The sequence below is a fragment of the Benincasa hispida genome, chromosome 10 (genome assembly GCF_027475165.1).
Source record: "Benincasa hispida cultivar pf3 chromosome 10, pf3_genome.v1.1, whole genome shotgun sequence".
Classification (NCBI taxonomy): domain Eukaryota; kingdom Viridiplantae; phylum Streptophyta; class Magnoliopsida; order Cucurbitales; family Cucurbitaceae; genus Benincasa; species Benincasa hispida.
The window spans coordinates 26,987,870-26,999,299 of NC_143487.1; positions in this window are offsets into that span (position 1 = coordinate 26,987,870).

Genomic DNA, 11,430 nt, shown 5'->3' on the forward strand with positions numbered 1-11,430 from the left:
GGGCCCATGAAGTCAATTCCCCAAACATCAAATAATTCAACCTCTAAGATTGACGTCAATGACATTTCATTTCTTTTAGACATATTCCCCATTCTCTGGCATCTGTCGTATTGTACAACGTGGGCAGGCATCCTTAAATAGTGTTGGCTCGAAATAGCCACACTGTAAGACCTTTACGGTAGTCCGCCGCCCCCCAAAATGTCCTCTATAAGGGGACTCATGACAAAGCTCTAGGATGTGCTTGACTTCATGCTTAGGAACGCAGCGACATATTATGTGATCAGGTCCAAGTCGATATAGGAATGGGTTGTCACAGAAATAAAATTTGACATCATGTCTTAGCTTCTTCTTCTGCTTGTAAGTATAGTCATTTGGTATTTGACCGCAGACGATGAAGTTCACAATGTCCACATACCAGGGAACATTAATGTCTACTGCCATCAGAAGTTCATCGGGGAATCTTTCTTCAACATCTTTTTCTTTCCCTTGAACCTCGCAATTCTCCAATCTTGACAAATGATCAGCGACTTGGTTCTTATTGTCCTTCCGGTCTTTGATCTCTAGGTCAAACTCTTGTAGGAGCAACACCCACCGTATAAGCCTTGATTTTGCATCCTTTTTTGTCATCAGATATTTGATCGTAGAGTGATCCATATACACCACAACGTTTTTGCCGATTAAGTACTGCCAAAATTTCTCCAGTGCAAATACCATTGCGAGCATTTCCTTCTCTATGGTTGTATAGTTCTCCTGCGCATCATTCAGTGTTTTACTCACATAATAAATAGGATGCAATACCTTGTCCTTGCACTGACTTAATACTGCGCCCACAGCATATCCGCTAGCATCGCACATCAACGCAAATGGTTGCGTCCAATCTGGTGCAATCAAAATGGGTGCGGTGATGGGCACATCTTTCAATGTGTTGAATGCTTTGGTGCACGCATCATTAAAATTATATTCTCGGTCAGCTTCAAAGAGTGTACTTAGGGGCCTTGCGATCTTGGAGAAGTTGCGAATAAATCTTCAATAGAATCCAGCATGTCCCAGAAAGCTCCTAAGTGTTTTCACGTTCACTGGTGGGGGTAGCTTGGAAATTGCGTCGATTTTTGCCTGATCAACTTCCAATCCTGCTTTCGAGATTTTATGACCCAGACCAATTCCTTCTTCAACCATAAAGTGGCATTTTTCCCAGTTCAGAACAAGATTCGTTGCCACACATCACTTCAAGACTTTTTTCGAGGTTAGCTAAATAGGAGTCATAATTATTGCCAAAAACTGAAAAATCGTCCATGAATACTTCGACTGACTCCTCCAAGTAATCTGAAAAGATCGCCACCATACATCGTTGGAAATTACTTGACGCATTGCAGAGTCTAGATGGCATGCGTCAAAATGCAAACGTACCAAATGGGCATGTGAAGGTTGTCTTGTCTTGATCCTCCGGCGCAATTGCTATTAGGTTGTACCCTGAATAGTCGTAAAAAAAATAGAAGAATTCATTCCCAGCAAGTCTGTCTAACATCTGATCAATGAACGGGAGTGGGAAGTGGTCCTTTTTAGTGGCCAAATTTAACTTGCGATAATCCATGCAGATTCTCCACCCCGTGGTCATTCTTGTGGGAATTAATTCATTCTTGTCATTAGTGCCAACTGTCATCCCCCCTTTCTTCGGAACACACTACACTGGGCTCACCCAGCTGCTATCAGATATCGGGTAGATGACACCTGTGTCTAGGCACTTCACTATTTCCTTCTTTACTACTTCCTTCATAGTAGGGTTCAAGCGTCGTTGCCTTTCTATCGATCCTGTCTTTCCTTCTTCCAGATGAATCTTGTGCATGCATTACGAGGGACTGATTCCTCGAATGTCTGCCAAGGTCCATCCTAAAGCCTTTGCGTTATTTCTCAAGATCTGTATAAGTGCGTCTTCTTTCTCCTTACTCAGCGAGGCAGAAATGATAATCGGTAACATGTTGTTACCTCCTAAGTAAGCATACTTAAGGTGCACAGGCAACGACTTCAACTTTAGCATGGGTGGTTCTTCCAAAGATGGCTTAGTGGGTTATGAAGTTCGTTAAGATATCTGAGTGGTTCAAAATTTGATTCAACTTGAATTGCGGCGCAATCCTCCTCCTATATTGCGCCGATTCCAAATTCTTCTTCCTCCAATTCTTCTAGGGGCTCGTGCCACGGTTCTTCCCATAGTTCCTCAATATATTGGCAATTCTCCATATCACTTGGGTACTTCAACCATTGAAAACATTGAACTTCACTTCTTGATCGTCAACTCTGATGGTGAGTTCTTCTTTTTGCACATCGATCAATGCTCGCCCTGTTGCGAGAAATAGGCGACCCAAGATGATAGGTACTTCTTTGTCAGCTTCGTAATCCAATATGATAAAGTCCGCCGGAAAGATAAACTTGTCCACTTGCACGAGTACATCCTCTATCTTGCCCTTAGGATGCGTTATCGATCTATCGGCCAACTGTAGTGTGATCGTGGTTTGTCTAGCCTTGTCGATATCCAAATTTTTAAAGATCGATAAGGGCATTAAATTTATGTTCGCCCCTAAATCACATAGTGCGTTCTTGACCTTCTTTCCTCCTATTGATCAGGGCAATGTAAAACTACCAGGGTCCTTCATTTTGGTGGGGATATTGTTTTGAAACAGTGTACTACATTCATATGTTAGCGCAACTGTTTCATTTACCCCGATCTTTCTTTTATTAGCAAGAATATCCTTGAGAAATTTTACATAGCTCGGCATCCGTTCCAGAGCTTCTATTAAGGGAATATTGATGTGTAGCTATCGGAGAACGTCTAGGAACCTCTGGAATTGCTTGCTATCATCTTTCTTCTTCAGCCTGGACGGGAAAGGTGGAGGATCCCGCCTTACTTCTTGTTGAGTTGGCTGTTTGGTGAGGTTCTGTTCTTGCTGTGTTGCGTTAGCTGAAGGTTGCGTTGATTCAGAATTCAAGTCTTGAGGAGCTTCATCTTTTGTAGGTGTATTTACTTCTGAACTGGTAATTTTTCCACTACTGATTGATTGGACATCATCGACAGTTAAATCTACTGGCCTTGTTTTTTGATCTGGTACTAGTAGCACAGGGGCTGTTGTTTTACCACTCCTCAATGTCACTGCATGACATTGCTCTTTACCTCGTGGCCTCAATGCTCCTAAACTGCTAGGCAACATACCAGGCATTTTATTTTTCAACTCAATTGCAAGTTGTTCAATTTGCTCTTCCAAACCTCTAAGGGAGTCAGCTTGCGATTGTCTAATTGCCTTGCTCTTTTTGATAAGCTTCAGTGAAGTCTCTAGAGACGAGGTACTACAAGAGGTATCATATAAGAACGGTTGGTCATAGGGTGGTATACTTTGAGAGTTACTTGGGCTACAGTCTGGATTAATGAAGACCAGAGGGTTTCCTCGATCCCCTTGATAACTGTTTTGATGGAAACTATGGCTCCTCTGGTTGTGATTCCCCTTCCAACTTAAAGTTGGGTGATCCAACCAACTACGGTTTTAGATGTTGGCAAATGACTCATTATAGACAGAATATATAGCCTGTTGATTCCACGGGCAGACTTCTACTGGATGTCCCTCCCTACATTGAACGCAATTCATTACGGCCACGTGCATCAACGCATTAACTTGCGCTGAACCTTGAGAGAGATTTCTCTGTTGATTAGCCACGGTCTGAAGGAGAGAGGTCATCATGGTCATTTGATCTACCAGTGTGCTCATTGTATCAGTTGACACATCGACACTTTCTACTCTTTTTTGCTCTAGACCACTTTCCTCAAACCCGGTATCAATCCACTCATCAGAATGTTGCGAGATGCGATCTAATTATGCTCTTGGCTTCCGTATATGATCTGTCCATTAATCCTTCTGCTGCAGAGGCATCAACAACTGCTTACGTTGATTGATCTAAGCCATTGTAAAACTTCTCCATCAGAATGCTATCGGGAATTCTGATATGTGGACAACTCTTCACTAATTGTTTGAAACGCACCCAGGAGGTGCTCAAAGTTTCATAACCTTTTTGCTCAAATTTCAACACATCTCTCCGTCTCCTTGCGTTGACGGCTGGAGGGAAGAATGTGTTCATGAACTTGTCAACCAACAATTTCCATGCTTTAATCTCATCCGGCTCTAACGACTGAGCCCACCTCTTTGCTTCGTCCCGCAGTGTGTACGGGAAAGATATAACCTAAGTCTTTCTTGATTCACACCAGGTATGGAGAATGCACTGCACATGTCTACAAAATTCGTCAAATGCGCATGTGGGTCTTCTCCTTGTAATCCTCCGAATTGACCCACATTCTAAATCATTTGCAGCATAATCGGTCTGATTTCAAAGCTTACATTTTATTCAACCGCTGGTCTTGAGATTCCTGGTGAGAAGTTATAGAAATCCAGCACTGCATAATCTCTCATTTGGATGTTGCGGTCAGCAGCAAGAAATATGGAATCTTGCACTGGCCAATTTTCCCTTTGAGTCCCTATGGGTGCCTCATTATTATTAGCCATGCTTCTTCACCGCTTAATTCGGCCCTGATGTGCTTTTACGCAAATAATACACTTGATCTCTAGGTCCACTTAGAATTTCTGGATTACTCTAGTACTCATAAGCCGTCAGACTGCTCTCCACGTTGAACAGCCAGTACAAAGAGATTTGTCCTGCAAAATACCACAAACAAACTCAACACTAACCGTTAACCAATCCCCGACAATGGCGCCATAAACTTGATGACATAAAAATTTACAATGATTCTATTTTAAGCACACGCACTATGATATATAATGCGATGATGCCATAAACTTGTAAGAATAAAATTTATCTTCTTATGTCATACAACGCTTAAGATGCGGTGATTCTAAATAGGCATATGAAGGGTGATGAATGATGGATCCTACCAGCTCATGTTACCATAAACTCAATGACTTGGAATGGAGATGGAATGTGGATGCTGTGTTATGCTTATTCATACACACTCTATTTATGCAATACTACTTCTAGATATGTGTTATTTTTGAGAATCTTGTAGTATACTATGCGTTGTCACAAGTTTCCTTGCGTTGGAACCAAGTATAATTCCACCGCAAGTTTCTCGGTGTGATCCGAGGTCGAACACAGGGATTGTTTTAGGTTAATTGCATTATATTCGTGATATATGCGATCGGGTGTTTTTCAAATTAATAAAAGTGTGGTTTGTACATGCGATAAAGTAAATTGTGAAGTAAAGTAAAGATAAGCGATAAAAATGCGATAATAAAGTAAATTACAATAAAAGTAAACTGCGATAAAATAAACCTAAGCTATGATGATACAAGATACAGGTTACATGATACAAGATACTGTGGTTGAGATTGACTGTGAAGAATATACAAAGATCGTGTAATGTGGTGGTAAGGCTTATGTGCGAAGCAGAAAGAGAAATGGATAATTAATATAAACATTGCAAGTTCCTTAATTGCGTTAAAGATATAAGAGCAGTTTTGCTTTCCCTTGGCGTACACCTCTCGGTGATCGGTGTCGTTTCCCACATCTCTGTGGTGAAATAGAGATGAACGTAGTGAACGCAAGGTTGCTTCCATCTCTGGAGTACTTCTTGATTTAGTTAACGCATTCTTCTAACCTTCTCTCGACAGATCAGAATGGCATCTTCACTCTTGCTCTCACATGTGAAGATGTCGTCTAGCATGCTTTAGCTAAACATCTTTATTTCTTTAGCACATATTAAGTTACTTGTTTAATTCATATTAATCACCAAGGGATTAAGAAAACATCGTGGAGAAAGTGATTAATGGAGGAACGAAAATAGACAGAAATGTGGAAATGAGAATGATCATGACAATTAATTATAAAATCCAGTGTTTGATACATGGTTGTGAGTGATTTAGACTAAGAAGATGAAATACAATTGATGAATAAGAGTTAGAAACAGATATAGAAGAGTGCCAATGTCTTGACACTGATCTAGATGGAGAGATTTCTTGCCGGCATAGATGAAGTGAACGGAAGGATGAGCTTCCCTCTCAAGCTTGCTCAACCAGTAGAGTGGATCTAGGTATAGAGCTTTACGGCGGGGATTTGGAATGATTCGCCCTGAGGCTCACCTCACGGCCTTGCCTCTTTTCTTCCCGGATCTTTTCCGATCGACACTCAAATTATTCTCTCTCTCAATAGCCTCGTATCAATTGTCCCCCAAATCAAGTATATCTTTCAGTGAATTCTTTGAGGGTATTTATAGATGAAAGCATTGACTCTCTACCGTGTGTGGTCCCCACTTTATTGTTATGGAAATTCCGAAAATGGTGGAATAAATATTCCTTCTGTTATGCAATCAATAAGTCGAAAATGCACAACGATTAGTTGTACACGTGTCAAAATCCTCTATGATTGCGCTGCTCATTTGCATCATTCGATCATTTGTCCGTATGCGGTGTTGTTTTTATTACCGTATGCGGTTGAAGTTCAGCTCTGGATCGATTGTCGCATGCGCCATCATTGTGTTTATCGTTTATTTATTCCTGAATGATCGGCGCAATGCGACGTAGATGCGCTAATCTTTTTCTCATGAGCCACGAACGCATACAGTGGTTGGATTTCCTGCAAAACAGACTTGAAATATTCTTTTCTACCATCGCAATGGTGGTAGTGGGTGTATTGACACAATTTATAATTATTGCATTTCTTAGCTCATTTCCATACAATTGACGCAACTTTCCTTTCTTTTAACTGCAATATGTAAATAAAGCAGTATAAATAACTTGTATTTCTACAAGTTATCAGAGTTTTTCCAAAACACCTTTTGAGCGTTGGGGAGACCGTAAAGGTAGTTTACGCCACTTCAGAATTTGAGGATGTCCGGCCCACGTGCTGTGGCTAACCTTAAAAAGTTGGAACCGTGTTCGAAATTTTGCCTCTTTGTAAGCTACCTCAAAGAAATGAGGGGTGGATACTTCTATGATCCAAGTGAGAATAAGATGTTTGTGTCGATAAATGCTATCTTCTTAGAAGAAGACCATATCATTGATCATAAGCCACGAAGTAAGCTTTTTTAAATGAGATTTCTTGTAAGATTGCTGAGAGTTCAACAAGAGTTGTTGCAGACTAATAGATCAACAAGACTTGTTGATGTCGGTTCATCTAGTCAACCATCTCAAGAGTTGAGATTTCCTCAATGTAGTAGGAGGGTTACAAACCCAGTAGAATGCTACATGGTTTGACTGAAGCCAAAAACATCATTTCTGATGATGGAGTCGAGGACCCATTGTCTTATAAGCAAGCAATAGACGATGTTGACAAAGATGAGTGTATTAAAGCCATGAATTAAGGACTGGATCTATGTACTTCAATTCTGTTTAGGAACTTGTGGATCAGCCTGATGGGGTAAAACCTATAGGATGTAAGTAGATCTATAAGAGAAAACGTAGATGGAAAGGTGCAGACCTTTAAGGCTAGACTCATGGAAAAGGGTTATACCCAAGTTGAGGGAGTGGACTATGAGGAAACTTTCTCACCTGTTGTCATGTTGAAGTCTATTAGGATTCTCCTGTCCATAGCCACATTTTATGATTATGAGATATGGCAAATGGACGTCAAGACTGCCTTTCTGAATGGTAATCTTGAGGAGACCATCTACATGGCTCAACCAGAGGGATTCATTGTTCCAGATCAAGAGCAAAAGGTTTGTAAGCTTAATAGGTCCATTTATGGCTGAAACAAGCATCTATATTGTGGAACATTAGATTTGATAGTGCAATCAAATCATTTGGCTTTGATCAATGTTGATGAGCCTTGTGTTTACAAGAAAATCATCAACAGCTCAGTAACTTTTCTGATGTTGTACATGGATGATATCCTACTCATTAGGAATTATGTAGGTTTTTTTATTGACATTAAAATGTGGCTAGCCACCCAATTCCAAATGAAAGATTTGGGAGAGGCAGTATGTTCTAGAGATCCAGATCATTTGGGATCGTAAGAACAAGAGGTTGGCCTTGTCTCAGGCATCGTACATTGACAAGATGTTGATCAGGTACTCGATACAGAATTTCAAGAGGGGCTTATTACCCTTCAGGCATGGAATTGTTTTGTCTAAGGAACAATGTCCTAAGACACCTGAAGAGGTTGAGGAACTGAGATGGATTCCCTATGCTTCGGTGTTGGAAGCCTTGTGTATGCAATGTTAAGTACTAGATCTAACATTTGCTATGCAATAAGAATTGTCAGTCGATATCAATTCAATCCAGGATTAGATCACTGGAAGGCGGTTAATGTTGGGGTCGATGCCCTAAATTCTTGTAGGGTCCTATATTTTGTAAACACGTGTATGAACAAACGCTTGTGATGTAGTAATATGAGATATTTTCTTCACTATAGTCTATGAAATATGAGATATTTTATCTGCATTTACCACAAACCAATAAACTAAGATCCCTAGTTGTCGTTGTAACTTAAGCATGTATGTGGAAACATACAAGTGGATCATGCCTTAAGTGATAACCTAAATGGTCTGTAGTATATGGATATAGGAGGGAAACCTTATCCTGGTGATACTATGAATACGACCCACTTTGTAGATAGTTACAAGTGTTGTGACATGCTACAGATGTTTTGATCCTGATCATTCATGTAAAGACATGCGAGCGAGGGTGTCCTATACAAAGGAGTTTGTATAAGACCGGACCACGATGTGTTTAGTCTCACTATATAACGTTGTTCATATAGAGACTTTCATTTCACTAGGATGATCATAGGTAACATGACCTTAATCCTGAGTGAGTTGGAAACTCCTGCCTATGAGGGAATACCTTTGATTTGCCTGGGTGTGAATGGCCAATTACTGACTCAAACCTACCACTTTGGGGATTTGTCTGATTGGGGAGCTGGGAACTCAGCTACACAAGATGGAATTCACTCCTTCCCCGAAGTAGGGCTAAGTAAATAGATTGCTCCCTTAAGTGCTGATTCTAGGCTTGAATGATGTGGCGCCACACACCTTCTCAAGGCTCAAGAGGTGTCCACTCATAGTAGGACTATGATTTATTGTTCATTAGAGGAATCGGTGGTACTTAAGGAGTTAGATGTAACTATAGGGGTAAAATAGTAAATTGGCCCAGTTGTACTTATGAGCGATCTATGATGGGTTATCATACTGTTGACTGGTTATATGAGATGGACACAGAAATATATCTGTGGTTACAAGAGTGCAGCTGGCGGTCTTTAATGGAGTGCCCGACAATTACAGGATGGTGGATATCGTGACTAAAGTGTTTACTCAGCTATCCACGTACCATTGGAGCTCTAAGCTACAGGTCCATAAGGTCTCCTTGGTAGCTCAATGGATTCAAGTTGAGAATCAGTTTTTGGGTCAGCTTGAAGTATTCAAATTGACAAGAGGGAGTTTGATTATATATGATATGATTAAACCGATTCAGTTATATGTGATATAATTGATATAATGTATGAGATACATTAATTGGAGGAATTTGATATAAATATGATTTATATTAAGTAAATGAGAAAAGAACTATGGTTTAAATGTTACATATGATGTGATAATAAAACTATAGGTTATAAATACAATATGATAAGTTAGTTATTATATTTATTTATAATTAAAACAATTATCAGATAATTATAGGCGGTTTCTCCTTTATCCGTGCGAGAAGTGGGAGGTTATGTTCAGACTTCAGTTTTCATAAATGAAGGATAAAATGAAAAATGTTTTCATTTTGTAAAGAATCGTTTCATTAAGTACATTACTAATTGTTTAGCTCACAAGAGACTGCACGACATCCTTCAAGTATTTGTCTAAACGATCATGTAGCTTTTTACTAAATGATCACGTGGCAAGTGAGATTCACTAAACGATCGTGTAAACGATCAAACCTGTTTTTCTAAACAATCGCATACTTCTTGAGATTTACTAAACAATCAAGCACACAATGTGTATACGATAGACAGTTCACTCTCCCACTTGCTTGGTCATATAGTGTGATTGTAGTTTCCTCCTTCCCTCTACCAAATCGAATAAAGCCCACACCTCCTGGATTCTCACTCCAAGAATACCAAGGTTACTGAGTGGTGGTGTCCGAGAAGTTACTTGTTCGAGGAGAAGACTGTTCGTGATCTAAGTGACAGAAAAAGATTTGGGTAGACAATTGCAGCGACAGTGAGAGGTTGCTGGTTCAAGTCTTCAGGAGAGTGAGAGGTTAACAGAAGAAGAGTTCTTCAAAGTTATGTCTCACTCCTTTTGTATTTAATTACTATAGCATGTCGTAATTTGTTAGAAGATGTATAACTAGTTTGTATGTTTGTGAATGCTTGTAGTTTTGTCACAATGAATTTGGATCGATCATGCTTCTACTCATGGGTTCTTTTTTATCAGAGTTACTTCAGTCAAAACGATCCTCAAGTATCTTCGGAGAACGAGGGACTATATGCTCGTGTATCTTCGGAGAACGAGGGACTATATGCTCGTGTATGGAGATAAGGATTTGATCCTTACATTTAGATTCTCAGAAATCGACATCAGGGTTAGTTTTCACTCTGAATGGATGGGCTATAGTTTGGTGAAGCATCAAGCAAGGATGCATCACGGACTCCACTATGGAAACTGAATATGTAGCCACTTGTAAAGCTGCTAAAGAGGTTGTTTGGCTTAAAAAGTTCCTTACAAATTTAGAAGTTGTTCCAAATATGTCTTTGCCGATCACACTCTATTTTGATAACAGCAGGGCTGGGGAAAATTCAAAGGAACCTCAGAGTCATCGAAGAGGCAAACATATCGAACAGAAGTATCATTTGATCAGGGAGATTGTTCATCGCGGTGATGTGATAGTCACGAAGATCACGTCGGAGCACAACAGTGCTAATTCGTTTACAAAGACTCTCATGGCTAAACTATTCAAGGGTTATTTGGACAGTCTGGGTCTACAAGACATGCAACACCATGTCTAGAGCAAGTGGGAGATGATACTGGGGTATAGAGTATGCCCTAGTTTATTGTATATTATACTATGTTTTATTTGTACATTAGTCTCCCAAGGCATTAGGACAATTGGGAGATTATTGAGACTGGTGTCCTAATTCTTCCGGTGGTCTTGTAGTTTGTAAACATTTTGTACACACATTGTTATTAATAAAATAATTGTTATTTTATATGCATTTACTCAAATCCAATAAACTAAGATCCGTGGTTATTTCATGTAACTTAAGCATGTATGTGAGACATACAAGTGAATCATGCCTTAAGTAATAACCTAAATTGTCTATAGTATAAGGATAAAAAAGGGATACCTTATCCTGGTGACACAATGGATACGGCTCACCTGGTAGATATTTACAAGTGTTGTAAAGTGCTACAAATGGTCTGATCCTAATCATTCATGTGGAGACATGTGAGTG